This window comes from Triticum dicoccoides, chromosome 7B, assembly GCF_002162155.2.
Source record: "Triticum dicoccoides isolate Atlit2015 ecotype Zavitan chromosome 7B, WEW_v2.0, whole genome shotgun sequence".
Lineage (NCBI taxonomy): Eukaryota > Viridiplantae > Streptophyta > Magnoliopsida > Poales > Poaceae > Triticum > Triticum dicoccoides.
Window position 1 is genome coordinate 77,149,534 of NC_041393.1, and position 5,721 is coordinate 77,155,254.

Here is a 5,721-nt window from a genome sequence, read left to right on the forward strand (position 1 = left end):
TATGAGAGGACGAAGAATCCCGATTGTTGTTGTGGGGGTAGCTTCTCCTTCATTCCCGTGTTGATAGTTTTCGAGAAAAGGCTCGACAGATCGATAGGCAACCCGTGATGAATAATAATGATCTAATTTAGGTTTTTTAGTACATATATTTAATTGTACAAGTTTAATATTTGAATTATGAACATAGGAAATGTCATACTCGGACGACGAAAACCACCCGGGGGAGTGTGACTAGTGCCACGATGACCAAGGTATGTGCGACAGGTTCCTTGAGATGGAGGAAGATCGGCGCTTCAGCATTAAGCTCGAGGGGACCTTCGATGTTGAAACGGTACGCAACGACGCCAAGTATTTTTTTTTCGTAATTAAGAACGACTTCAACTATTTCAACATGTACTTTTCATCTTTTCCAATCCGACTAGCTTATCCCATGCTATGCAAGACGCTATGTCTTGAAGAGGATGGGTTTTGAAGACCATGAAAGTATGGAAACAAAGAAAATTCACCTAAGGACCCATCATGGTGTAGATTTTGAAGTAAAGTTGTACAATTCTGAGAGTGTAACCCATTTTGGTTGTAAAAATTGGGAAGCACTTTGCAAGATGTATGGTTTTGATGAGGGTATATATGCTTCCCACTCTTTATAACATCGTGCAACATTAGGAGGATTACGTAGGCACAGTATTTCAAACGACTCCCTTGAACATTCAGTTCAGACGTGTGTTAGTTGGTGAGCGACGGACTGCCTGGATGCATTTGGTCCGGCGATTGATAGATGTTCAATTATCCGACCTACCTAATTCGATACAATGGAAGTTAGCTACAAATGGGATGTTTACGGTGAAATCTTTCTATATGGATTTGATTAATTCTGGCCCAATCTCGAAATTGTTACATATTTGAAAGGTTAAGGTTCCCTTGCGTATTAAAATCTTTATGTGGTTCGTCCACAAGCAAGTAATCCTCATCAAAGATAACTTACTTAAGAGGCGGTGGGTAGGTAGTTCCCGTTGTTGTTTTTGTGATCATGATGAAACAATACAACACTTATTCATAGAGTGCTCACTAGCTAAACTGCTTTGAAGAACGATTCATATAGTCTTTAACATTACTCCTCCGGTTGACATTGAATCATTGTTTGAAACGTGGTTAGCTGGGGTTGATTAGATTACCGCGGCTCATATTCAGATTGAAATATGTGCGCTCTTGTGGGCTATATGAAATTGCAGGAATGGCATGATTTTTAATGGATAACATACTTTAACTTTCTTGCAGGTCATCTTCAGAGCGTCCGCATGGATCCATACGTAGTCCTTACTCACTCCTACGGACTCCAGGAAGCTTTTGGTTACTGGGTACAACCAATGGGAGATGGTAGCGCGGGCTATACTCAACCGGTTCGGATGGCGGTTGCATAACAGGATCGGAGTCTAGGGAGCTTGTGCTTTGCATTGTCATACCGATTGGGATTTTGAGCATGTAATTTTATTTTTATTTTTCGCTTCGCTTGCGAGCTGTAATACTTATTTGTTTCTGTGCTACTTCAAGACTTTTTAATAAAATGACTGCATGCATAGTCGTGATGCAGAGCCAGGGGCATATGCCTCCATTTCCAAAAAAATGAGATGCTTGTACTGCAGAGAAGCGTCTCGCAGCTATTGCTTGCGTCACACGGGCACAACTCTTGGTTGATGATGGTTGAAGTGAACACGTCAGAAGCATCTTCGTGATGCAACAACCTCAGAGTGGAGGCAAAGATGGCGTTGGATATATGAATATGTATAATTGAAGCAGGAAGTTGTTGCGGCCTACTAAGCCTCAGCGGATTGAATTTCTTTGGAAAGATATTTGGATATATTTTTTTCTAAAGTCGAAGGGAACTGGATCTGGGTCTTTGGCAGAATATCAAATTCAAACGCAATTCACTCAGTAGCCTTTGGCCATTTCCTAATACCTAAATCTCACGGGTTAGCAGGTGAGTCCCATCCTAATGAATGACACGTGACATTCATAAATCAGGTCTCATATAATTTTTTTCCCTTTCAGTCTAGATTTTTTGTGCCTTTCTTGATGTTTGCGGAAGTATATTTATCTATATACCCTCTGTATGCTGGCCAATGTCCGTTGGCATTCCCTCGCGCATTATACCACAATAAAGAATCAAGTTCCATTGTGCACTAGCAGTGCATATAGCCAAGTATATATTCTAAGTTACTGATATTTCTCCCAGCGGCGTATCTTTCCTTCTTTATGGGAGTGAATTGCGGAAAACCACCATATTGAGTCCTCGGTTTGCAAAAAAACGCCAGTCTACGAATTTCCAGCAGAAACCATTAGTTCTCGGCCTAATCTTTTGTAAAGAACATTAGGTGGCTTATTTGGTCCATTTGATGATGATTATGACAGATGGAGCTCACCATTTGCTGATGTGGCCTAACCTCCACCCCTCCTAGGAAATGTTTTCCCTAGAAAAACTCCCCTCTCCCGGTGCGACACCGCCCTCCAAGTGCCGCCACCTCCCACCCGGCTACAACCCCGGCGCGCAGCTCCGGCACAAGCGTAGCAAGCAGCGGCGGCACGCAGCTCGGGCACGACCCCGGTCTCCAAGCGGATCAGGCATCTGTGGCAACACACAGCTTGGGCGCAAGCGGCGGCGCTCTTGACCCCGCCCTCCCAGCGGAGCAAGCAGCGGCGGCGGCGACGCACAGCTCGGGCGCAAGCGGCGGCGCGCTTGACCCCGCCCTCCCAGCCAAGCAAGAAGTAGCGGCGACGCACTAGACCCCGACCTCCCAGCGGAGCAAAGCAGCGGCGCCGCGCCGCTCAGGCGCAAGCAGCGGTGGCGGCATGCAAGCAGCGACCTCAACGGTGAGCACATGGTGGCCGATGGCACCAAAGAGCATGACCGAGCCCCCACTGTCATGGCCCCTAGTCGTCGGCGACCCCATTCCAGCAGCACCGCCGTGGGCATGAGTCAGCCACCGCCTCCTCGTCTGGTTCTCATCTCACCATTGCCAGATGTGTATGCGGCAGCATCGGCCGAAGGCGACGAGCCGCCCTCTTCCCCCTCTTCTGCTGCAGTTCTGCGCATAGTCTGAAGCTGATTGTGTTTTGGACTTTTGCCCAAAGGGTGTCTATGCAAAAATAGCAGGGACTATTTGGTAAATTTGTATCACACCTTGTCATCACATGCAAGCCCCACATGTCAGTATCGAGGTTAAAATGACTATCGACCGATCAGTGTTTTCTCCAAAAGATTAAGTCGAGAATTAGTGTTTTCTGGTAGAAATTCGTAAATCGGTGTTTTCTACAAACCTAGGCGTCAATGTGGTGGTTTTATGCAATTCACTCTTGCACGTTTTCTAGTCACAAGGAGAACCGTTTCGTGAAACCTTCGCATCAGAGTTCAAGTCTCGACGGCTTTACTTAGATGTTCGCATTTTGCTGGAATTATTTCAGGATTTAAGAGTGCTATTCTTTCAGTGGTAGGTGACGTAAGCGCCTATGATGACTTCGTCACTCACTCCCACGATCTGCCTGTCTAGCAGAGTCTCTCAGAGATGCTCAACCAATCTTTATGAAACCTTGTGGTTATTATTTGCGTGTAATCCATGTAGCTCACACGACACAAGTGTAAAGAATTCCCCCGGCAATGGATGGATAGACTAGAATATATCTCAATGACGACTATGACCGAATACGAATAATAGAGCATCAAGACCTGAACCGGCTAGTAAACGGAAGAATCCGGATCAGCTCGATCTTGTCGGAATATGGCATTAGTAATATAAGGCCCGGATGCATGACTATCGTTTCGGTGGTGCCACTAGACTATCTAGCGCATTATCGGTTCATGGCAGCTGAATCGCGGATCTGGCATAGTGGCATGCCAGTTGTTGAGCTGATAGAGCCTAACCAACTGAGCTGTTGCTCAGTTCGGCCGAGATCAGCAAATTAATCAAAACCTATCCATCCACAGAGGGCAAATCGCAACAACCTGTGGTTAAGTTACCTGTATCCAACCCGGGTTCTCAAGCCTGCGAACTTAGTACGGTAATTTATTTATCCGTAGACTTATTCCGAGACTAAACAACACTAATTTTACAGTGAGGCGGGTCATAATGAGAGTATCATAGGTAATATCATACATGCCAACTAGACAATTTGATAAAATGGCTTAGAATTAAATGAAGAAAGAGAGGGTTGACTATCATATCGTGATACCGTATCATAATAAATAATATGATACTATGTGTCATGCATGATAACAGATAAACTTATCTATGATACTAATATAAGATACTATGCATTACAGAGCTAGTATTACACACTAATATCATATGCATGATACTATTTCCCTCCGTCTCAAAATTCTTCTCTTAGATTTGTCTAAATATGAATGTATCAAGTCACGTTTTAGTATTAGATATATCTGTATCTAGAGAAATCTAAGACAAAAATTTTGGGACGGAGGGAGTAACTTATAATACCCACTACAGATAGCCTGATAGACCATGCAGCCATCGCCAACGAGATGATGTCACCGCCCCGTAATAAACCATCATTGCCAAGTCCAAACCATGCGTCACAGCTTGTTTTGAGAATCCGCAGTGGACAAGCACAGTTATCACCGTTTTTGGGCTAAATTAGCAATGATAATGGTAGTACTCCTTCCATTTTTGTATACAAGGCCACAAACCCATATTACAGGTACCAAGGTAAAAATTAATAGCTACTTAAACCAATGTTGCAAACTAGTCTTTTCTCCTTGCTTGACGTGTTAATTAATGTGCATTTATCTCTCCAACGCACAATAAGACAACTCTCTCACTCCTTGTTGGTTGATTAATACGGTGCATTCAAATCAATCTTCTCACTCCCGCATGCATGCATGAGGTATTAATGTCTTTGGTTGCTAGTACGAGGCAAACCTCATCAATTTTACATCGATTTGTGTTAGTGACCTTGTATAACTGCAAATTGTAATTTTGATAGTGGCCTTGTATACAAAAATGGAGGGAGTACTTTAATTACGGACTAAATCTCTAGAAATCTAGTAAAAGAATATTGCTACAATTAAAACTGAGAGCAAGGTATCTTGCTTATAGTAGTTGTATCATGTCCATCGTAAAAAGAACTATAGTGATTTTGGTGAAGAGTGCCCGCAACAACGGAGAGAAGCGAAGCTCAGGTCTCTGATCAGCAGCTTTACGGACCTTCGAAGTAGATTGACTGAAGCAAAACCATTGTTGTTGAAAGAATCAGAACGGGCAACGTGTCCCAGGACACACCATCGAACTCAAGAGCTGACACCCCGCACGACTACGACTTCAGAGAAGGAAACCAGAACTGTCAGACTCCAACTACCAACCCTACACAGGCTGCACCTTCTTCCAGCTGCCACCTACGTAGACAACCGTCTGCGTGTACTCTCGGATGACAAAACCTTCCTGCTCCAACGTGCCATCGAAGACAACGCCGCAACAACGGGGGCAGGGCAGAAGGAGAGACACACATGGAGGAGTCGCCGCTGCCGCCTTGCTGACACCATCCATGAACATGAATGCCGCTGATCTGAAGGATCAGCAACACACACTGCCATCAACTCCGAAATGCCGCCGGTGTGGGAGTGAAGCTGAGGCAGATTTATTCGTCCGGGTATCGTTCCCACCACCTCAAAGGTGCACCACGACCTGCAAAACTAAGCCCTAACTACAGAGCGGA